Below are 26,108 nucleotides of genomic sequence, written 5' to 3' on the forward strand. Positions count from 1 at the left end.
AGCCATGCCCCTCACGATCCTATTTTTGAATTATAACAACTAAGAGGTCTGTCGTTTCTCATTCTGGGTAGAGAACCGGTTTGCTTCTCCTCTTAACCTCAACCTTGCCTTGCTTTCTGTTCAACTTATACAAATCGAAAAGGGGGTGTCTTCAGCTCAACACACACACACACACACACACTAAATCAGTTTTTCAAGATTTGAAATCCACACAAGAATCGAAGCAATCTCCACAAGAATCGAACCCAATTGAAGAAGTCGATGATTTCTATGAGGTTTAGATGTTATAATTTATAAATCCACTTGATCGGCCACCTGGATTCAAAACACACATGACGAGAAAGAGGAAAAGAGGAAGCGATTGAACGACTTCATCAGAGAATCGAACCTAACTTCATCCCGCCCTCTTTGGTGTCGGGACCTTGAGCTATGTGTTAGCGTAGATTGAACGAACTCGTCAGAAAAGAGAAGAAAGAGTCAAAGATAGAGAAAGAAAGTCAAAGAGATAGAAGGAGAAAGAAGGGGAGGGTGTGGGGTAGATGATCTTTTCTTTTTTTAAAACTATTAAAATATAAAAGAAAATATAAAAAAATAATAATAATGAGGGAAAAATAGTCCTTTCAACTTTATTAGGATCAAAATTACAGAAAAATCTTGATTTTGGACCTTCTATGTAAATCAGAAACTTTTTGGATATTATCTACAATTTTTTGAAAACCACATGGACCAATTTTAAAGTTTTGTGTTCTTATTAATTCATTAAATATGAATCAGACATTCTACGTCATTAAGCTATACATTTTAGATGTTTTACATTATAGATGTTTTTACACTCAATGATTGCCAATGATTGGTATCACTATCACCCTCCTTCAAGATAGGATAGGCAAATTCTAACCATACAAAGTAGGAAGTATTACATCAATATATAGTTGGACAAATTTCAAATTATACCCGGAAACTAACCGAATAACAGTCAAAATAATATAAATCGACAAGTAATTAATAAATTTATTTGATTTGTATTAGAATTTATATTTGATTTGGGTTGTACCCCATAAGAGAAGAGATGATGTTTATTATTTTCAATCGAGCTGAAGAAATAACAAAAATAACAGTGATAATCAGGGGGATTTTACCGGAATTCTATGAAAACATGCATCATGACTTGTGCAGTACAAGGCCACAATGCATGTTACAAGTCCGGGGCAAAAATTTAAAATCACTCTCAGCTACCGTATCAGTATTCAGTATGCTTATTCATACAAAAATTTGTCAATATATGTCCGTCATCCGTCAACTTGGTCATGGAATAATATTAATTCCGTCTGTACTATTAGAGAACTGCGGCGGCCATCGCCGCCCCTCTTTTAATGGCTCTGCCACCGCCGTCCGCTGCCGTTGCGAAGCTCCGGGAATGACTGAAGTTGTACATGAACTGGTTTACAATCACTGACCCTGGTCCTGCCACCATCTCTGCCCACGACTTATCGGCTTCTCTGCCGCCCCTTTTCTGGAAGACGGCGGTAGCGTCCAGCCGGTGAATTTTCCATCCTTTAGTGTTCCTTAGACGGTGAATTTTTTCGAGCTGCCGGCAGGCTAGTTTGCATGTATTAATCTTTGTTTCATTAATGGCTTCTTCTAATAATTTGGCCTGAGTTTTCTTGTCGAAGGAAGATGAATACTCAGATCGAAAATAGGCATCGAATTCCGGCACTCCGATAGCTCGTCGGATCCCTTTTGAGTAATCTGCGTTAGGGTTATACATTTTTCTAACTTCTTCGACTATTCCGGCGTCCACCATCCGATCAACCCTGTCGGAAACAAAGCGGTGAAGCACAGGCATTGCGACGTCGACCCACAAGAAACAAACCTCGTAACGTGACCGGAATTCATAATTCTGATCATCAATCAATGCTTCAATGAAAGAATTGGATCCTCCGGCGATGATCGGAAGTTTACCTCTTCCGACAATCGATTTCATGGTGATTGACGCTGTACTGACGAAATTTCTGGCGGTGAAATCCGCTTCCGGGTCCACTATTCCGAGGAGGTGGTGGGGGACGCCGTCGCATTCTTCGTCGGTGATTTTGTTGGTGACGATGTCTAAACCTTCATATACTTGCATTTTATCGGAGTTTATAATCTCGGCGGGGTAACTTGCGGCGAGGTCGATGGAGAGTCTTGATTTTCCTGTACCTGTGGCACCCATAACCACCACCACTTTTTCCTTCTGTGGCCGGCACCGGAGCATCGATAAGTTCATTCCGCCAGTGGGTATTTGCAATAAAGACGGCTGAGCTTCGTGGCACAACATCATTGTCATCTTCATTGTTGTTGATGCCCTCAATTAAAAAGTCTCAATTTTTTTTCAAACGAATAGAGTACAATGAAAAATGAATAAATTCTTTTGCTTTTTTAGTGGTATTATATGCGGCAACTTGCAAACGTGTGGCTTGTGGGGGAGAGAGATAGTGGTCGAAGGTGGTGGCTTAGCTTTGAATCATTTGAAACTACAATTCTTTAAGTTGAGACTTGAGACTTGAGACTTGAGAGAGAAGCAGCAAATATGAGTTGAAAACTTGAAATGTGCATGATGGAGAACACATACGCATATGTGCTATTTATATTGAACATAAAGTTAAGTTTGAATTGACAATTCGTTTTTCATCAAATTAAAATGGGCCCTACCCAATGTCTTAATATTATTTGGTTTCATGAAATGAAAATACCAGATGTGGAAATTAAACTCGCGGTTCGGTACTTCGGTTAACTAAATATTGGGTTCGGTCGATTTTTATGTCCAGTTGGGTAAATATCAATGTATCATATATATATATATATATATATATATATATATATATATATATATATATATATATATATATATATATATATATATATAAGCCAGAAAAAACTTTTTGACACATCAAGAATATTAGTATGTAATACGAACTTAGGAGTATTATAAATTTATTTCGATCAGAGGCCGAATGCTTCATATATTAAAAAAACCATGTTACCAAGGATCGGAGTTGGTGAAAATTAAAAATGTAGCATAGGTCCAATAGGTCTGTAATTAAGTCATTTCATCCTAAGTAATCGGACTCCTCCTACTAACGCACCAAGCAAACACATGACTAATAATGGAATCGAATATCACCTCTTTTCTCATATTTTTGTCACCGAACATTGTCGTGAACATAATCACCTCAAACAATCTCCTTGGTTAATTGGATGATTTGTAAAGAATCAACCTAGCTACGCAACAAGCTCTTCGAAGCCATCCATCCCGAGAAAACTAACATCTATCCACCTGAAAATAACATTCCAAGTACCTACTGCAATTTCACATTTAATGAATAAATGATTCGAATCTTCCATATATAAAATATGAACAAACCTAGCATAAGATAGAAGGAACATCAATTCCTCAAACAAAATTTTTAGTAGTAGGAATTTAATTCAATCATAACCTCCACTCCACACAAATAAGTTGACTTTTCTGGAAAGAAGCCGAGACTATTTACTTGGAATAGATCTGTCCAGAAGCAAATAATTATCAATAATCATCAATACATCTTGTCTCAGTAAACCTTGAAAATCCCAGTATCGTCAAGCACCTACATGTATTTATGTATCAGACTCTGAAAATTGAAATTGGTGTAGCAAAGATTCAAGTTCTAGTAATTAGGAACTTTCTATACCCTCTCACAATGCACCTCCAATTCCAAACCGACGTGTTAATTTGTAACACAAAAACAAAAAAAATCAATTTCTAGATTATATAATCTTGAAAACCGAACAAAGAATGAGACTTAATTTCCCAATTACTAGCTATCTTATTGAAAGCTTTTAAATTCCAAGCACAAAATGCAGGTTGTCAATCTGTGTCTATCCCATTCTGTCATTTACCAAAAACTCTTTCATGAGTGGTTTCATGTCTACGACGTACCACTTCATTGTTTTCACTACGAACAAACTTTAATACATAAGCTACTAGATTTAGATTTGATCCATATCCACGATCCACCAATATATAATTAAGGGGTGTTTCACAATGCTTTTCAATCAAATTATTAGCTTCTTGGAAAAGTCACAAATTTTTGGCTTTTTGAAAAAGTCTTTTTTACATTAAAAAGTTGGTATTTACCAAAAACTTTTTTATTAAATTGACTTTTTGAAAAAACAATAACTTAATAGGCAAAATTTTGATTTAAGGCAAACCAAATAATTTATAAAATATGAATGAATGACAAAATTCTTCAAACGAGAACAAAATTTAATTATATATGTATTCTAAACTAAATTGTTTATCTAAGTTGCACACGATATTGTCTTACGTCATTAAAATAATCTAAAATGGAGTCTAATCGACATATGCAACAATGTATTCTATTATACTAAATTTCAAGTTTTGAATGAGATAGGCCATATCACAACCCTAATTCCTTTACCCTAATTCTTTTTATAATTTCTTTTATTTAACAAAAATATATATTTAACATATCATATATATGTAATCTTAAATTTGTGTGGGTGGACCAAGACCCACTCTTGCACCTATATGGTTACGTCCCTGTTAATAAGTCATTTTGAAAAAAACTCTCAAACACCCCATTAATCTATATATCCGAGAAACCCTCTTTTTTACACACTTTATACACGTTTGAAATGAGATTTTATGTCATGAACACTTGCTAGTACTACACATGAACCATCCAATACCATTAACAAATCACTGACCTATAACACAATCTTTTTTTACAGTCAAGGCTTTTGTTTCATGTTCTTTATTCTTTTTTTTTCTACAATTAAAACTAACGCAAAGGACTATACATTTCCTCCTTCTTTCCCCCTTACCTCCTTGTTTCCTTCAGTTATGATCTTGATTAACTTGTTGTTCCATAGTCGGTTTAAGGTTCTTGTCTGCATGTAAAAATCGAGTTATGGATGCAAAATAGTGATAGTTTCCGATCCATATAGTGCATATGTTTCGAATCAATAATTGCTTGTTTTCTACCCGAAATAATCTGATAAATCCAAATATTTTGCCAATTTCGGATAGCTTCTTTACAATACAAACATCTAATACACCCCATACACTTCATATCTTCTCCATAAATCTTTCAATTGAATCATTTTCGAAAAAATGGTGACCCTAAGTCTATGAGGTGATGTGTTATCTCCTCATTTGTATAATCTATTTTTCTAAACGACATCCATGCAAATTTATCAGGTGCAACTATGAGACTTCATTCTTTATTGACGAAAGTTCATGTTTCGGTATACTGATTCAGATTTAAGACTGATTCGACATATTTAGTTGTATCAAATCACTCATAATTGTAACACGTGTTTCCCAGAATGGATCAATGTATGGAATTAAAGAGTCAAAGGCATGGTTTTTGGGAACAAAACATGAGTAACGACGTGACCATAGGGATGTCACGACGTGACAAGCTGAGTTGAAGAATACGCATCTGGAGGAGCAGTCGCAACGTGGCACATAGCTGATCACGACGTGAAAAGGGCTGCAACCCAAGCCCATGGTCTTTTAGGGTTTTCTTCATATTTAAGCACCCTAAACTCGGATTTAGGGTTTATTTCCCAGTCTTCACCTCTCTCAAACCACAACAACCCTAACCCTAGCCCATCTTGGTGGTTTTGGATCATTTTGGGTGGTTTTAGCTCTTTGTTGAAGAAGAAGGCCCATTTGGTGCATTGTTTCAACAATCAAGCCTCACCCTCAGCATTTTATGTTGCTTCTGGACCTTTGTAATTCCTCAAGTTCTTTCCTCTATCATTGAAACAAATTCGATCTACGTTTTAACCACTTTTTTCCATGTATAGGATGGGTTGAATGCATGGAATCCATAATGTTAGCAAATGTATGGATCTTTTAGGTCAATTGATAAGCATAAGTCTCAGATCTGAAGTTTGGTGGTGGATTAGACGCCAAGCATGAGTTTTGGTCTTATTTTCCCTTTATTTTAACCGTGTTAGTGTTCAAGTCATGCATTATACATGCATGACTAAAATGCTATGATTTTTATCCTCCTTTGGGTTGGGGAAAGCCTTCTAGAAGGTTTGAAGGATTAAGAGCTTAATGATTTAAGTTGTCTAGATAGGGTCTAACGACATGACAGGTTATGTATCACGTCGCTATGGCGGGTGTTTTGGGTGACCTTTTTGTCAGGACTCTGTCTATAATAACTCAAAAATCACAATAAATTTAAACTTTTAAAACAACCCATAGTCATAAAATGTTTAAAAAATCATTGTTTCCAACTTGTTTATCAACATCAGAGTATCCTAAAATCATAAAACCATAAAACAGAGGATGTGTACAGTCACGCCTTCGTCTCCCGCGATCATCAGAAGTACCTGAAACACCAAACTAAAATCGTAAGTCAAAGCTTAGTGAGTTCCCCCAAAGTACCATCCCATAAACAGATAACATATACAACAATGTGTAGGGTCTAATCAACCATCAGGTTGGAATACCCCAGGCCCAATCAACCTCATGGTCCAGTCATCCTCGAGATGGAATACCCCAGGTTGGAATGCCAATATACAATGGGTCCAGTCATCCTCGGAATGGAATACGCTCGGGCCAATCAACCATTGGGTTGGAATGTCCTCGGTCTGTTGGCTCACACACAAAGCAATAAAGCCTCAATCACAACTCAAAATATGTCGACATATACATAACAGATAAACAAACAGGCAGATCGACAGATCATTACCGCATAGCAACACCCTATAAACTAGGATACAGATCTAACTTATCAATACAACATAACAATATACGGTAAACCTGGATATCAATCTAATGGGCCGGACTTGGTGCCTTCGACTCGAAAGTCTAGGGAGGAAAACTCACCTCACAGTCTGAACAATAGTTAATGAGGTCCCGACTCTGTATCTCAGCTCTAACTGTCATATATTCATCCAAATGACCAATTCTCAAACACTATTTCAAAATACCCCTTGGTCACTTGGTCAGAGTCAACGTCAAATTTGTCAAAAATCAACAAGTCAGATGAGTCAACCCAGCCGAGTCAAAACAAAATGAGTACGCGGGGCGTACCCAAATCTTGAACGTAGACGGGAGGGTTGACCACGTACGCACTGTGTAATCAGGTTACACAGGGCGTACTCCCAGAATTCTCAAAACTTCATTAAGAGCTTAATGACTTAAGCTCTTACGTCCAACTTTCATATCCAAGGCCAAATCATCCTCAAGAGTCATAAAGTTTCCAACTTTATGACTTTGCATGCCCATTAAGTGCCCAATACACCAAAGTATAACATCTTATTGCATTAAGACCTTCTAAAGAAAGCATGGAGCAAAACTAAGCATCCAAACCACATTTTTATGACTTAAGACCCTTCCTAAGGTCTGAAAGGACGGCTTAATGGGTCAAGAACATGCTATGCTCAAGAATCACCACACACAGGACAAAAAGAACCTAAAATCAAGCCCAAAACAAGATCAAAGTGAAACTTCACCAAGTTCAGAACTTTATACCTCCAAGTGTTGCCAAAAGATGGTGTGGTTTTGGATCCAAAGTGCTTCACTCCTTCAAGATAGTCTTTACTTCCTTCCTTCTTCTTCAAAGGCACAAACCACACATACTCAAGCTTAGAAATGCGTCACAAGGTGGATTAGGGTTTCAAGGATGGTTTGAGAGGATAGAGGCTGATTAAAAGAGTCATGGTTGTGATTTAATGATGAATGAATAGGTTCCAAACCCTAAATATTAGTGTTTGGGACTTCACCCCGTTCGCCCAGCGTACACAAAACGTATGCCGAACATATGTGGATCCGCCCCCATAATCCAAAAGTGGCAATATCAGCCCTTCACGGCCACAAGTTTTACATTATAAGGACCAAAATAAATTAGATCTCAATATAAGGGTAAAAATGAAAGTAACTCAAAACAAGATGTTACAATTCTTCCCCAATTGACATAGACTTCCCCCTCGAAGTCTGTTGTAGTGAATAACTCTGGGTAATGCTCTTGCATTTCAGCCTCCGGCTACCAGGTTCACTAAGAGCCTCTCCATTGCTGCCAATAAACCTTTACCAAAGGTATCTCCTTGTTGCTCAGGACCTTCATCTTTCTCTCCAATATAGCCATCGGCCTCTCAATATAATTTAGGCGCTGATCAACCTGAATATCCTCCAAAGGCAACACCGCCTCACCGTCCACCATATACTTCCGCAAATGAGAGAAATGGAAAGTGTTGCAGTTCTGACTGAGCTCGCTCGACAAATCTAATCGGTAGACCGCACGGCCTACCCTTGCTTTCGCACATAATGGTCCAATATATCGGGGACCTAATTTCCCCTTCTTCCCGAAGCGTATCACACCCTTCTAGGGTGAGACCTTCAATTATACCATATCGCCGACTTGAAATTCCAAATCTGATCGATGTCGGTCGACATAACTCTTTTGTCGACTCTGAGTTGTCTACAGTCTCTGTCTGATTTGCTGAATAAGCTCCATGGTCTGAAGGACTACTTCGGTTATTCCCCTGACACTGTGATCAACCTCTCCCCAACATACTAGGGTACAACATCTCTGACCATACAAGAGCCCAAAAGGTGGGGCACCAATGCTGGAGTGGTAGTTGTTGTTGTAGGAAAACTCCACAAGAGGTAGGTAGGAATCCCAACTCCCACCAAAATCTATGGTACAGGCCCACAACATATCCTCAAGCGTCTGGATGGTCCACTCACTCTGACCGTCGGTCTGCGGGTGATAAATAGTGCTAAAATGTAGCCTCATGTACAGTTCCTCATGGAACATCTGCCAAAATTGAGAAGAGAAACGAACATCTTGGTCTAAAACAATGGAGGCCGGAACCCCATGATGAGCAACAATCCCCCGGACATTCACATCGGCCAATTTTTCGGCTGAGGAGCTCTCCTGGATGGCCACAAGTGGGCACTCTTGGTCAATCGATCCCTGATGACTCATATAGCATCAAAACCCTTGGCCGTGTTCAGCAACTTAGTGATAAAATCCATGGTGATCTATTCCCACTTCCACATGGGAATCTCCAAAGGCTGCAACTTCCCATGCGACCTCTAATGCTCGACCTTGACCATCCTACAGGTCAAGCACCTCTCGACATACCAGGCTATCTCCCTCTTCATACACGGCCACCAGTAGCTCAATTTCAAATCCTTATACATCTTGGTGGCTCCCGGATGTATAGAAAAACGATACTTATGAGCCTCCTCTGTCACACCCCCACACCGAAACGACGGAAACGTTCGGGGGTGGATGACGCCATGTGTATTATCACAAAAATTGCATCATAGTAATCAAAGTAAACACAACCATTACATTGAATATATGAAAGGTATTTACATCTGTTTGATACATATTTGTATACATCAAAAGTAAAGCAAATTATAAAAAGACGTGACTCTAAATGATCCGTCATCTTAAAAGTTGCGGGAATACCTGTCTACTGATTTCCTGAGAATACAAGCGGTTTTGAAAAGAATATCAGCATTAAGCTGGTGAGTTCATAAGCATGTTTTTGTAATGAAAACCTGTTAATGAATCAATGAAAATGTTTGTATGTTTCCAAGAAAATCCAATATTTTCTAACATATGAGTTTGTTATAGTGTTCCATAAAGTATTAGTTCGAATGCCTGTTTACCACCAGATGAATTGTATAATATTGTTTTAAATGTAAAACCCCTTTTGTATGAAAACCCTGGCTATCACCAGTATGTATAGAATGTTCTGCTGGAAAACCCTGGTTAGCACCAGTATGTATAGTAGTTTCATTACTTAAAATAAAATCATGTATTTTATCCCCTGGAATCCTCAAGTATAATGTATAGTAGTTCTATTAATTAAAATAAAACTAATGAAGAATGAAATCCCGTAAACAAAAAGGTTAGTTTATACTATTGTGAGTCGTATAACCATGCTTAATATGACCTAGTGACTTTTACGACGTTCTTCAAGTGTTGGATATATGACATTTGTCACCTCAGGCATGCCTACCTAACTGTAGCTAGCAGTTCTGGTGTGGGATTGTCAGTCCCGAATAGATCTATTCACAAATCTCACGCTCTCCCTCCAGGAGACTCTGGTTATACTATGACAGGATTTAGCTCAATACCTCGAAGGGTACAAATTGAAGTAGTGTCTCACAATCCTGTATTAACTAGTTTACGTGTAATTTTGTATTGTTCTATTACATTTGAATCCGTTTGTATACTTTGTAGAGTAATAATTATACTTAAATAATTATTTAGTAATGTATTCTTGTTACCCGAGAAAATCATTGAATATCATAAACTAAGTCTGACATAGTTTATATGCTTGTAAATGTAAAACCATGTATTGAAATCCCAAACTATACCTATTAGAGTTTGCATGTATGTTATGTACTTGGTTTGTGTATTGATCTGAAAACTATGCAATTATGCTTGTAAGTTGAAAACATCCCTTATGCTTAGCATGTTACAAAAGGGATAAAATATCTAAATATTTTATAAAAATGTGAAAACAGTATGGTTATGTCAATTGCATCAGTTTTAAGTGTGTTGAAATCCTTGTGTATAAATTCACAAAATCATTTGTATTTGGCTTGTATTCCCCCCCCCCCCCTGAAAACGTTAAAATAGTAAAAGCATAGGGGTATGAACTTACTGTTATGTGACAACCGTCAATTTCCGGTAAATTCAAAGTCAACTGAAGTCAACAAGTCAAACCGTTCGACTCAATTTGCCCGTGGGTACTAGAGTTTACATTATGTAATTCCTAAACAACTCGTTATTCTAATGAGAGATCATAAATTGAAAAGTGCGTACATCTAGATCTCCTTAACCTAAAACTGTGGTACGTGGCGAGCCAAACCGATAAAACAATGTTGTATACTCATCGGGAGTGTGTAAGATCCTTAAACAAGGCTTAACAGGGTTTACGGACCTTGTATTGCGAAGCCGGACACTCACATTGTCACACACGAAACCGCTCTCAATCGTTTTCACTCTATCTCTTTGTATGAGAAATCTCTCCAAGAATGTGGAATCTCTCCCAAATATCTCTCCAAGAATGTGGAATCTCTCCCAAATCTCTCTCCATATGTGAAATCTCTCCCAAATCTCTCTTTATATGAGAAATCTCTCCAAGAATGTGGAATCTCTCCCAAATCTCTCCATATGTGAAATCTCTCCCAAATCTCTCTTTATATGATAAATCTCTCCAAGAATGTGAAATCTCTCCCAAATCTCTCTTTGTATGAGAAATCTCTCCAAGAATGTGAAATCTCTCCCAAATCTCTCTCCATATGTGAAATCTCTCCCAAATCTCTCTTTATATGAGAAATCTCTCCAAGAATGTGGAATCTCTCCCAAATATCTCTCCATATGTGAAATCTCTCCCAAATCTCTCTTTATATGAGAAATCTCTCCAAGAATGTGAAATCTCTCCCAAATCTCTCTTTGTATGAGAAATCTCTCCAAGAATGTGGAATCTCTCCCAAATCTCTCTCCATATGTGAAATCTCTCCCAAATCTCTCTCAACATTTTATAATCACTTGGGGCATCCCGACTCTCGAATTTGGCGAAAACAGCCCAAAAACGGAAGTCTACGCAAAAAACGGACTTAAGGAGCCGAAACTCCTCTTAGGAACCGAAACCCCTCTCAAGGAACCGAAACCTCAGCAGCCGAGACCGAGACCCTGAGAACCCAGACCTCCCGCGAGCCGAACCCTCCTGAGCCGAACCCGAAGGTTGCTCTCGGGCCGAACCTCTCTCAAGCCACCGAGACCGAGCCTCGCTCTCGGTTCCTTCTTCTGCACTTTCGGTCTTCCCTTCTACTCTCGGTCCCTTCCCTTCCTCTCGGTCCTTCTCTACTTGTCTCGGATCCAAGCATCAGAGGCCGAACCTCCGGCCAGACTTCGGATTTTTGACGTTTTTCACCCATTTTCAATATTTTTAACATTTTAAGCTTGTTTTTCGAGATTTTAACGCGGGATTTTCACCCAAAATCATATTTTAACATAATAAACCCTAAATATTCATAATTTAATCATATTTTCATGAAAATCCTTATTTAAATAATAAAATCTAGTGGGTGAATAATTAAGGTGGAGTGTTGACTTTGCTTTACCTTATGACACAAGTAACCACCCCCACACCCACTCTATGACCAGCCACACCTCTCCACCTTACCTAGGTCACTTCAATGTCCTTTCCACTCAATTATCATCTTTCCCCACGTTCTTAGAGCTGGAACAACCCATCATCTCTCCTCACTTCTCTCATTTGCTCTCATTTCACTAAGGATCCAACTCCACTTTTCTCTCAAACTTTCTCTATCAAATTCCAGATTCAAGGCTGATTATCAAGCTTTCTCACACTCTTGGTAAGTATAATTCATCCTCTCCATGATTATTACACTTTCCTCATTCTCAAATCAACGATTCCTTACACAAACATCATCACATTCTTGTTAGATCTTCGAATCTACAAGTGATTCTTCAAGAGTTATTGAGTTGAACACTTCTCTTCATCAACACTCATCTACTAAAATCACTCAAGGTGAGTTCATACCCCTACATTTTCATGTTTTATCAAGTTTTTAGGGGGGGGGGGGGGAATACAAGTTAAAACACCAAGAACATAACTAAAATTTTCTAACAGCTTTCATCAGAAAAGTTGGACTCCATTCACGGACTGTTTTGGACAATTTAAAAATTTTTGTTTGAAAAACTGTTTTAGGTGTAAGTAGTTCTAGTTCTTAGCTTTAAAATGACTAGTTGCACATCTCCATACGATTTTTCTACAATTTATGGTGATTTTTACAAAATTGTCTATCATTTCAAACACCAATCCGGACCAGTCTGTGATTATGGACTATTTCACCCAAGTTGGAGGTCATTAGAAATCATGATAAAAATTATGAGTAAACTAGACACATTTTGGGAACTCTCAGAATTTACGGATTTAGTTTTCGACTTCGTATGATTTTTCTATGACTTTTCTAAAACAACACAGAAAGGTTAAATTTAGTTAACATCATATAAATTTCATAACACTTTGTATTATGTTGAGCAAAGTGAATAACAATAAGTTCTAAATATTGAATGTGTTTCCTTGTTAGTTTATCATCATAAACTGAAACTTAGTCATTCATGATAACATTACTCATTCATTTAGAACACGTATTTTAAGCTATAATAAGCATAGTTTATGGATTCATAACACTAATGCATTTTCATAAAAGAGTTCTTATACATTACAAACGTTTTGGATAAACTATAATAGGTATGGTTTATGTTTCTATTAATACAATAAATACTATTCAAAAGTTTTTATTCCCACAGAAAAAGGTTCTACACTCACACACACTACACGTAAACTTGTTAACTTAAGTTGTGAGACAATTCTCTACCCGTGCGTTCGAGTACGGGATATCAATTCCTGTAAGTTACAACCAGAATCTCTTGTAGGGAGAGCGTGATAATTGTGTATAGATCTATATCGGGGTTGACATCCCACACCTTGCTGCTAGCTGCAGTCGGACCGGCAGGTCTGCGGGTGACAAGAGTCATAGGATCAGGGCGTCTAAAAGACGTTGTGCAGGTTATCTCTAGTCATAGTATGGTTATAGCGACTCACATAGGGAGCTAACAATACATAAAGTTTACAGGATTTTTATAAAACAAAAGGGGTTTTATGTCGATTTAAAATCACTTTTTATATCAATAATTACAAATATTGCTGTGTATTTTCAGTCTTGGTATTTAAGACTACAGACCATTCATTACGGGAGTTTTCTCAAATCACAAAGGGTTTTACGCCAATTTGAAACCACTTTTATATCTTTAAGTATGGCAAATACTTGTTATCTCTCGGTCTTGGGATTTAGGACTACATATACATAATAAAGAAAATATTGGATTTTCTGGATACATACTCTATCGCTTTTACAAGGAAAACAGTTTACTTCTCTAACAAAATCTCTTATGAACTCACCAACCTTTGTGTTGACACTTTTTCAAAACTACTTGTATTCTCAGGAATTCAGTGAAACAGGAAATCAACCACGTTTTGAGGATGGGACGATAAATCGTCAAACAGTTCATTTTGTATCATAATGTAATTGATTCGAATCATGTAAACATATACTTTGGTGTAACTTTTTCAATTATATTTATGATGGTTGTGTTTACTTTGAGCACTATTATACTCGTTGTTGTGATACTCTACATGAAGTCCTCCACCCCCGGACGTTTCCGCCATCCTTGGTTTGGGGGTGTGACATGTTAGTTGTGTGAGCGTGTCGGACAACGAAACTAGGAATGAAGACCCTCGGGTTGATGTACGCGACACTTAACGGGATCCTAATAACAATTAAATACATATATGCATTTTATTAGCTAAACCATTAATTATAGTGTTGGAAAAACACTTGCTTTTAGTTTAGGAATGTTACCGGGAGTCCAGTGAATCGGAAAAAGCGGGTTTTCAGCCAAGTTCACGACTTGGGAAGAATTTCGGTCGTGAAGGGGATTACGGTCGTGAACTGTTCTCGGCCATGAACAGTTTACTGCCTTTGAAGGGTTTACGGTCTTTGAAGGTTTGAAGGGTTCACGGCATGTTCTTGGTGAAATATGAAGATTTGAAGGGTTCACAGTCGTGAACTCAAGAATAACAATACTTGTTTTGATGAAAAACTGATGTTTTGATGCTCCAAAACGAGTTCCAAGGCGGATAGAGTGATAGATGGAGAGAAATCTTGTGTTTTCGGGTGATGATTTTTAGAGAAAGAAAGGGTGTCGTGGCTAGAAAAGTAATAAATGAGGGTAGCACACACACACACACACACACACATATATATATATATATATATATATATATATATATATAGGGGGGGGTTGATGGTCGATGGTGGGTCCACCAGCCGGGAATGGGTTTACGACCGTGATCGGGTTCACGGCTGTGAACACCACTTAGGCCGAAATCTGCTTATTTTCGAAGGAAATTCGGGTTTTGCGTGATTTTGGTTCCAACTCTTATACAACTTAAATGATTTTGCAAACCATAGGAATTTGACGGAACTAAATAAAAATTCGAAATTTATTTAACGGAAATCGGGCTAACATTAACGGAAAAATGTCCGGGTTGTCACATCCTCCAACACTATTTGTCTGATCCCACCAGAAATTGGAACCCAAACCCGACTGCATCAGGTCAAAAACGCCCGACTATCGCTGAAAAACTTGTCGATCTCACCCCTGATCTTCTCCTATTTCCAATTCTCCTTCCGAAAACCCTTTGCCTAAGCCTCCCTGATCAAACCCAAAAGCGGAGAATCAACGGATATACTCATACACATCTCCCCAACCGAAGACCCAGCCGACTTGCGACTCAATGCATCTGCTACCACATTCGTTTTACCCGGTTGGTAAAAAATATAACAGCCATAATCCTTGACAACATCCAACCACCTGCGATGCCTTATGTTCGGGTTCGGATGATCCATAAGATATCTCAAACTCTTGTGATCTGTGTAAACAATACAACGGACCCCATAAAGATAATTTATCCAAATCTTGAGGGAAAACACCACTGCCCCTAACTCCAGGTCATAAGTAAGATATTGCGCCTCATGCGGATTCAACTATCGAGAAGCATAAGCAACCACTCGTCCCCTATACATGAGCATTGCCCCAAACCAGCGATGGATGCACCACAAAATACAACGAAATCCTCGAAACCCTCTAGAAGAGTCAACATCGGGCCCTAACATAACCTCTATCGCAGCGTCTGAAAAGCAACCTGCTGCTTAGGCCCCCATCGAAAATCCACTCCCTTCCTCGTCAAACGAGTGAGGGTGTAACGTCCCAAAAATAAGGCCAAAAATTTCATTTTATAATCAAATAAAAACAGTGCTCCAAACATTATCCAAACAAGTTTATCAAAGAAAGTGTATGAGTATTATCTCAAATCAGAGTAAATTATAAAATGCGAAAACATGTGATGCGTGCCCTACAATCATCGGGAGTTCCTTTGCTTGAAAACCATAGTACCTAAAACACAAACTGAAAACAGTAAGCACAAAGCTCAGTGAGTTTCCCCCAACATACCACATACAAAACAAACATACAGTCAGGCATATCTAGGTTCCCGACCTACCCTTCCAGGCATATCTGAGTGCCCGACCTACCCCTTCGGTCTATTTCAACCGGATATTTCCGAGCATATATGGGTGCTCGGCCTACCATTGTCAGGCATATATGGGTGCCTGACCTACCCCATCGGTCTATTTCAACCGGATATTGCCTAGCATATCTGGGTGCTCGACCTACCCTTGTTAGGCATATATGGGTGCCCGACCTACCATCCGGTTTATTTCAATCGATTACGGGGTCTTTTCACCCCTTCCACTACCACATAATATCATAGCATACAAGCACATAAATCACGATAGACAGTGAAATACCAGACAATTATCACAAACACAATCATCTTTACTGTAAACAACTACTAGTGGGTCGGCATTAGTGCCTTCGACCCACTGATACCAGGAAGGTAACTCACCTCGCACTGCTGAAGTCCCACAGATAAAACTCTAGTTGCTAGATGACAGATTCCCGAACTATCAACATCAAAACAACACCCAATTAATAACTGGGTTCCAATACATAACCATAAGTCCATGCTTGGGGTAAAAAGACTACTTTACCCCTAACCTAGCTTGATCCCAGCCAAAGGCCCAAACACACACACTGAAGGCCCAAAAGCCAAACAATAAACCAAGGCCCAACATATGGCCCGATTTTCCAAATTGAGCCCAAACCCCCCGCATGGGCCTTCCCTAAAGCCCATCCAAATATCCTAGTCCATATACATGTTCTTAGATGGCCCATCAAGAATCCAAACATCTAAGCCCAACTCAAAACCCAACACAATTAAGGTTTTCACATAAAATGATGATTGGGGTTAATTAAAAACACTTAACCCATTAAGGAATTAATCCATTAAGTCCATCACTATACTAGGTCAATCATACGGTGTGATCGGGCGTAATTCATTATTTAATTTCAACGGTCCAAAATGCGGGTCCCGACAAATCCAAAACTAAAATTCCCAAAATTAGTGTTTTCTAAACCCTAATTAGGGTTTCCAACCCAATCGCATTCCAATTATTCCAATGGTTAAGTTTTTAGGTCAAATTAGGGTTTCACTAGGCCGAACACCACCCACTGCCACCTCGGGCGGTGGTGGTCGACGGTGGCTCACGGCAGCAACCGGCGGCAACCATCATTTCTAATGGTGGTAGCTTATAATTTTTGACCCAACTTCATCAAAAAAATCTAGAACACACAAAACATCCATAAAAACACACACAAATTCACACCGCCACCTAATGTGGCGGCAGAATGGTGACATGAGGTGGCAGCCACCACCTCACGGTGGTGGTAGTGGATTTTCCTTCAATTATTCAGCCAATAAATGCTTGATTAATCTCATTACATTAACATACACACATCAACACCATAACATACACACATAGCCACCACCACACGACGGTTGGTGGTGGCAAAGTTGGGGTACAAGGTTGCAGCCACCATGGTGGTTCCCTTACAGTTTCCGTCGAATAGAAAACACACACACACATGCGGACACGAGCTGTACACAGGAAACGGACCCAATCATATCCACCCTCGCGGTGGCGCATGGCAGTCGCAGGAAAAAGGGCGTCAACCACGACCGCTGTATGGAATAGCGATGGCGGCGACAGCGTAACGACAGAAAAGGCGAAGGAGAAAGAGTGGTTGCAGCAAGGAACCGGGGGTTGCATCCTCGCCGTCGGACGACATCAGCAGCCACGTCTCACAGTTTCGGCAACCCACGTGATGTTATTCTTCGTCCACGACGTCCGGCAGTGGGGTTGTGGTGGTGGCGTTTCATTGGCGAGGTGGCATATGATAAGGTGGCGATCGATCTCAACAAGGCGACGGCGGCTGAGAGGCTCCATGGTGGTGGCGGCCGGAATGAAGTTTTAGGGTTAAGGTTTACATTTTGAGTGGGAAGAATTAAAGAAAGGGGACATGTTTAAGCCCCTCTCCAAATCAACTCTAATGTCGAAATTACAATTATGGTCCCTCCTCTCCGAATTATTTTCAACATAAGTCCATATGTTACCATTCAGACCCCCCCCCCCCCAGCATCCAAAATCTTTTCAATTTAATCCCAAAAACGACAAAGCCAACCCGATTGATTATTCTTTAGCCACATGCTCAATTATTCTTTACACCATAAACCCCGAAAGCACTCCTTAGACCTCCAAAACAAATTATAATGCCAGTTACACTTTTCACTAAAACTCTTTTATTTAAATTATATATCGGAATAAAATAATACCTAAAATACAATCTCGGATTTCAGGGTTTGTCTTTGAAACGAGGTGTTACGAAGGGGTACCGCAATCTTAGAGAAATCCTTAATAAATCTCCTATAGTATCCTTTCAAACCCACGACACTCCTAATCTATGAGGAAGATTTCGGAACCTCCCACTACATTACAGCCTCGATCTTGGCTAGATCGACCAAAATCCCAGTCTGGTTCATGAGGTGCCCAAGGAACTGGACCTATCGTAACCAAAATTCATACTTCGAGAACTTGGCTTATATCCGTTCCCGCCTCAATACTCCCAGATCTCTCGAAGGTGCTCCTCATGCCGCTCTCTGATCGTGGAATACACCAAGATATCATCAATAAACACAATGACAGATCGGTCGAGCATTGGCCTACACACCCGATTCATCAAATCCATAAACACAGCATGCACATTGGTGAGCCCAAATGGAATTACCACGAACTCGTAATGCCTATAACGATTCCAGAACGCGGTCTTCTCCATGTTCTCCTCTCTTAGTCTCACCTAATGATACCCGAACCTCAGATCGATCTTGGAGAACCAAGATGCACCCTGGAACTGATCAAAGAGGCCATCAATCTGCGGAAGGGGATAATGGTTCTTCATCGTTAACTTGTTCAACTCCTGGTAATCAGTGCACATCCGGTCTGAACCATCCTTCTACTTAACGACCCCCATGGCGAACTGCTCGGTCTGATGAACTGCTTGCCTAACAGCTCCTGGAGCTTAGAGGACAACTCTTGCATCTCAGGCAGTGCTTAGCGGTACGGCACCTTGACAGTCAGAGTCACACCTGACACTAGATCAATCTTGAACTCAAACCGCCTCCCAGGAGGCACACCGGGTAACTCCTCTAGGAAACATCGGCAAACTACCTGATAATTGGTGCCTCTGAAACTGAAGTCTGCTCCCCAATCCGAGTATCAACCACATAAGCCACATAACCCGCACACCCATGTTGAATATACTGCCAAGCCTTGGCTGCTAAACAAAACCCTGAACCAACCATGTTCCCTTCTCCATAGATAACCAATTCTCACCCACTTGGGGTTCGAACTACCACTCCCTACTTGTTGTGTTTTGGTATACTACAACATCCTATGGTGCACATACAACCCTAAATTCATTGGATCTATGTTTTCTCTAATTATACATGCAATATTGTTTCCAAAGCATTAAGCCTACAACTAGCATACAATTGACATAAACAACATAAAATACTAGTTAGGAGTTTACTTCATTATGTAGCTTGTAGAACTTGTTGTATTTGGCCTTTATGAACTTAGCACCCCAAGTGTGATGCCTCAAACGGTTCGCAACACACCTAGGACAAAGGAGAACTTGATAAAGAGGTTGCTAGCTCCAAAACTCCAAAATCGGCTCTAATGAACTCCAAGAACTCTAGTGTCCAATTTTGGGTGCTAAGGGAGCCCTTTATAGTGTGGCAAAGTCTAGGGTTACATCCATACAAACCCTAATGCCCATGACCTTTCATATTACTTAGGCTCCATAGGTTAAACCTCCATGGACTATCCATGGACTACCATATTGGTTTATCCCATCCTAAATAACAATTGGCCCACACTATAAGAATCATTGATTTACCAAATTAATCCCCATATATTTAATTAGTCTCTTTTGATCAATAATTAATTTCAAATTAAATCTTGATCAATACTAATTAAATAATATGATTTCATATTAATATATTAGAACTTATAATATATTAATAAATCATAAGTAACCTCTTACTCAAATGTCCATCCTACCAAATTGTCCTGGTGATTTGCAACCCAAAATTGACCATGCTACTCTTAGGTCAAGTACAGACCAATTATAGTTATGGGCTTAGACACCTAATCCAACAGTCTCCCACTTAGATAATTCTAGTAACTATTATTGCAAGTACGACTCCAAAATCCCGACTAGCAATTGTAGCTCTTAAAAGTCGCTATCGAAATCTGACATAGTCAATGACACGTCCATTACATAAGGGATCATATATTCCTCCATTTTAGATATCATATGGACATAAGACATGGATTATAATCATTATCCATGTCCATCTATTGTTTCCTGATTTCCGATTTATGACGACCGACTAATTGAACAAATCAAATCAGCCCAGGCTTGGCCAAGCACTTAGGGTAATCATCACTAAATCATCGAGGGGACCACATATATCGCTTTTATCCCTCTAAGGGTAAAATGAACGGATAAACTTCGACTCATATTCTTGCTTGTACTTACTCATCAGATCGCACACAACAATATGCTTTATAACATCAAGAATATAAGATATTATCGTCTCACAATCACTCGTGATAAAATCCATGAAGTGATTCAAATAAGCGTGGGTTGAATTCAATACTCAAATCTTATTACAGGTGTACTCATGGATACTGTAGCAAACTTGTGCTATGTCTAACACCTTAGACAATCTTACAGACCCATTCATGACAGTCTTGCCTCAATACGTACTTCCAAAGTATCATCGACTGTGAATAGTTTGAATAATCTTATTATTCGGGAAGTCAAAACATGCAGAATGAAACACAAGAATAATCGAATCCAATATGGTCTCAGAACTTATGAATATAAATAAAACACCTTTTATTTAATCACCATATTGATTACACATTATTCATTGTATAATGTTTCGACTAATCAACTTAATACTTGAATTAAAACAATAGTTTTCCTATGCTCCAATCGTGTACACTATGTTTACCTATGGTCCTTACTTTGTGAAATAGATCAACTGAAAATATTTTCAATAAAACTCATTTAACAATTCCAAATCTTTACAGTAAATGTACGAATACCAATGCTTGCCATTTACTGTAATCTGTTAGATTCTAAACTTATATGCAATGATCCTCTTGTAATGACAATGCACAAAAGTCACAGAGTCTAGTCATCCTTAGGATGAAATACCCCAGGTTGGAATGCCAATATACAACGGGACCAGTTATACTTAGGATGGAATACCCTCGGTCCCAATCAACCATTAGGTTGGAATGCCCCCGTTCTGTTGGCTCACGTATAAAGCAATAAAGCCTCAACCACGACTCAAAATATGTTGATATATACATAAACAATAAACATATAATCAGCCAACAGACAAACAGACAGATCTATGGATCACTACCGCATAACAACACCCTATAAACTAGGATACATATCTAACAGATCACTATAGCATATCAACATATGGTAAACCAGGATATCAATCCAATGGGTCGGCCTTGGTGCCTTCGACCTCAAATTCTAGGGAGGAAAACTCACCTCACAGTCCGAACAATAGCTGATGCGGTCCAGACTCCGAATCTCAGCTCTAACCGTCACCTATTCATCCAAATGACCAATTCTCAAACACCAATTAATATACCCAAAATACCCCTTGGTCACTTGGTCAATGTCAAAGTCAAAATGATCAAAATCAACAAGTCAACTGAGCCAACCCAGCCGAGTTGTAACATCCCAAAAATTTCAAAAAAATTAAACTTTTAAAACTACCCATATACTAACAAAGGTGTTTACAAAATCATTGTTTCCAAAACCTTATTTAAAATCAGAGTCTCCCAAGATCCGATCAATAGTAAAACCAAGGATGTGTACGGTCACGCTTTCGCCTCGCCACAATCATCTAAAGCACCTGAAACAATAGAATGAAACTGTAAGCATGGAGCTTAGTTAGTTCCCGCAAAATTCCACCACAAAAATAGATAACATTTTCAATAAACATGCTCAAATACTCATGCCTGGCCCAATCAGCCTCGGGCTGGAATACCAGGAATCTTTATAATGGGTCCAGTCATCCCCAAGATGGAATACCCTCGTATCATAAGCGGTTTGGTCTAATCAACCATCGGGTTAGAATACCAAACATGTCGGGTCCAATCAACCATTAGGTTGGAATACCCCAAACCTATTGACTGATGCACAAAGCAGTCTAGTCTCACCATATATCATATAATCATATCGGGTCCGATCAACCATCGGGTTGGAATATCCCCAACCCAATAAACCATCTAGTTGGAATGCCAATATACAACAAGCCCATTCATCTTCGGGATGGAATACCCTCGGTCCCTACACCATTAGGTTGGAATCCCCCAGCCTGTTGGCTTACGCATAAAGCAGTGAAGCCTCAGTCACCGACCAAACATGTGCACATATAATAGATAGCATACACATAACCAGCCAGTAAACAAACAGACAGATCTTACAGATCACTAGGCATAGCATCATCCTATCTACCAGGATGCAGATCAAACAAATCAATACAATACACAATCATACGATGAACCACAATAACAATCGAAAGGGTCGGCCTTGGAGCCTTCGACCCATAAGTATAGTGAGGAATACTCACCTCTTGATCTGATCCATAGTTGATGAGGTCCCGACTCCAAATCTCAACTCCAACTAACACCTATTTCCACCAAGTGACCAATTCCATCAAAATTCTAAAATACCCTCATGGTCCAACTTGGTCAAAGTCAAAAGTCAAGGTCAATAGTCCATGTTGACCCAACACGTCATGTTCCCTTTGCCACGCCGTGTTTCGCAAGTATCCAAACATTCAGGCAAATCCCAGCCAACACGTCGTGTTATACGAAGTTCCAACAACTTAATACATTAAGTTGTTTTCTTTGATTCCAAGAGCTCCAAAGCCCAAATCTAGTCCAAAATGTGATCCAGAAGGATAAAGTTTCCAATTTTATCCATTGGAACTACTCAAAAGGTCTAAAAACCCAATCCCTAAAGCTTAATAATATAATGGTTAACCGATAAGCACTAAATCCTTAAATTTCGAAGTTCATCCTTTCCAGAAGTGAGTCTAACACCAAAACCATCCCAAAGGTTAATGCTTTATAGACATACATGTCCAATGCATGTCTTGAACCCATATTCGGTCAAAATGAGGATTTATGACCTAATTTATATGCATGGCATCAAAACTTGATTATAGACTATATCCAAGACACTACTAGGTCAACTTGACCTAGAGATTCATAAAGTTGCAAACTTTATGAGATCTAGCCACTTCAACATTTAAGAACAAGAAGAAAAAGGGAAAAAACCCAATATCTAACAACTTTGAACGATAAAAATTGAGTCTTGGACACATACAAATGTCTAGAAGAGTTCCAAATTGAACAATGGGTGCTTAAGTGTTGGGTCTTTGCTTCCTTCCTCCACCTCTTTCCTTCTTTAGCTTCAAAAAACACCAAACTAGCTAAAAAATAGGATGGAAGATGATTAGGGTTTCATTCAGTGATTGAGGGGATGATGGGGGTTGAGGGAGAACAAACCCTAGCCTCCTCACTCCTTTACATATGGAGCAAAACCCGGAAGATTAGGGTTTCATTTCATCCATCAACACGTTGTGTTCCAAGAGGAACACGTCGTGTTGCCCATAATGAAACTCGCATATATTCTATTCTAGACACGCCGTGTTGGTGCCTCTAACACGTTGTGTCTAATCCTCAAAAGGTTATTTATACCCAAAGTTGCTCCTCAAATTTCCGTGTGTTAAAACTTTCCCCTACTTAATTTATATTTTGTCCTCGAAATCATTCTTTACTCTCTCCTTTACCGAACTAAACGATTCTGGCTGGACTCTCTAAATCCAAAAAATGACTAAGGAACTCACCCCGCTCTGATAACCACCCACCCTTACTGATATCGAATTCAAAATAGAAGATATCATGAGCCCTATCAAAGAATAAATCTCAACTTTTCCTTAAGCCAACGAGTATCCAACCGCTATACCTGAAATTTGGAAACCCTGAACAATGACGGACTCTAAGGTAGACATAACCAATCGAAATTGTTCTCGCAAAGATTCAACTTCACAATCCGAAACGAACAACTTATCTGGTTTGAACGAATTTATAGATACCCGAAAACATATACCCCGTCCACCTACCTGATCCCTGATAAAAGTCGACCCAACATATGATGGTCTTCCATTAATCGAACCCATTCTAAGCAGAACTCACATACTGACGACGGACAATCCTTGCTCTCGCTTATGTTAACCGATAAATGAAAACTGTCACTACTCAGTACCAAGACCAGGGATCCAATACCTTATCTGAAAAGAACCCAAACACATCAATCGTGAATATTCCACTAATCCTAAATCTATAAGATGCACCAAAAACCTTTAATTAACCCATGAATCCTTGACACGCCTCTCCAACCACGGCTCCTACGAGCAAAGATGAGAATTCCAGGAATTCCACATTTACCTCCAATCCTTAACGATTTAGGTGTATCCCCTATCTAGCAAAACACCCGATACATTAACACAAAACTTTTGATTTGAGACTTCAAAACCGGTTCCCAACCTTGATAATTAACCTCTCATAACAGCTTGCGAGCAAATGGGATTATAATGCAAACATTCCGAGAAATTTTATGATATGCGACCAATACTCCCAACAACCTTCAGTTGTTCCCTTTATCCATACCAGCTGATTGTGTGTCTCCCAACTTCCATCAATGCACCTGTAATGACCAAAAAATTCCAACCAATTTAAACTTTTCAAAAACAACCCAGTTTCATTAAGTTATTACAAAAAGGTTTTCAGTACAATTATTATCAGAGTCTTCCCATAACCACATCATAAAACATAATCATGAGGAGCGGTACGATCTCGCCTTTGCCTTGCCACGGTCTCCTGAAGAACCTGAAAAACATTAAACCACAACTGTAAGCCCGAAAGCTTAGTGAGATACCCCCAAAATACCAACCACATATACCATACACGCATAACATGTCATATCACAACAGAACATAGAACAACCATGCACTTCGGGTCTACTATGTGACTGGTCCGCCGCACCGGCCTTCAGTCCACCTAGTCCACCCTCTGAGTCTAACCACATACATCGAGTCTACAGTGTGATTGGTCCGCCCGCACCGGGCCTTCAATCCACCTGGTCCACTCCCTGAGTCTACAGTATGACTGGTCCGCCCACACTGGGCCTTTAGTCGGCCTGGTCCACTCTCCGAGCCTCGGCACGTCTGGTCTGCCCTCTTGGGGCCTACAGCCTATCCGGACCGCTCGCTGGGCCTTCGGGATAACCGGTCCTCCCTGGGTATGTTGGCCTACAGCACAAAGCAGGACCCGCCTCAACCCAACCCCAGTCCAACAACCATGTGCACATAAACATTCAAACATATAACAATTCGCATCCAATCAAACCGATATAGCAGATCACATAGCATAACCTCATCCTAACCAGGATACCGACCTAACCGGTCACTAGCATAGCATCATCCTATATACCAGGATTCCGACCTTAACCAGGTCTCTAACACATACCATCCTAACTACCAGGATGCAAACATAGCAAGGCAATAACATAACAACGATACCCGGATCACAATCCAAAAAAGGGCCGGCCTTGGTGTCATAGACCCTGTCGATATAGTGAGGATAACTCACCTCGCAACTGCCGATTGAAAAGATAAGCCCAATCTGCTCCGACCACTGACACGATCTCCACCACTAGCCAATAAAAAAACACTAGACTCAAAACAAAAGCCAATAATTACCAAAATGCCCCTGGAAAATCACTGGTCAACCCTTGGTCAAAGTCAAAGTCAGAGTCATTCTCCTGACTGACTCTACTCGCCGAGTCAACCTGATGACT

General features: G+C 39.5%; 1 pseudogene; it reads right to left on the reverse strand.

Moving 5' to 3' along the window:
- Nucleotides 1-1,058: 1,058 nt before the first annotated feature.
- On the reverse strand, nt 1,059-2,606 carry LOC145074727 (adenylate isopentenyltransferase 3, chloroplastic pseudogene; annotated as a pseudogene).
- Nucleotides 2,607-26,108: the final 23,502 nt, after the last annotated feature.

This window comes from Lactuca serriola, chromosome 9 (genome assembly GCF_051521515.1).
Source record: "Lactuca serriola cultivar US96UC23 chromosome 9, Lser_US96UC23_V15, whole genome shotgun sequence".
Taxonomy (NCBI): Eukaryota; Viridiplantae; Streptophyta; class Magnoliopsida; order Asterales; family Asteraceae; genus Lactuca; species Lactuca serriola.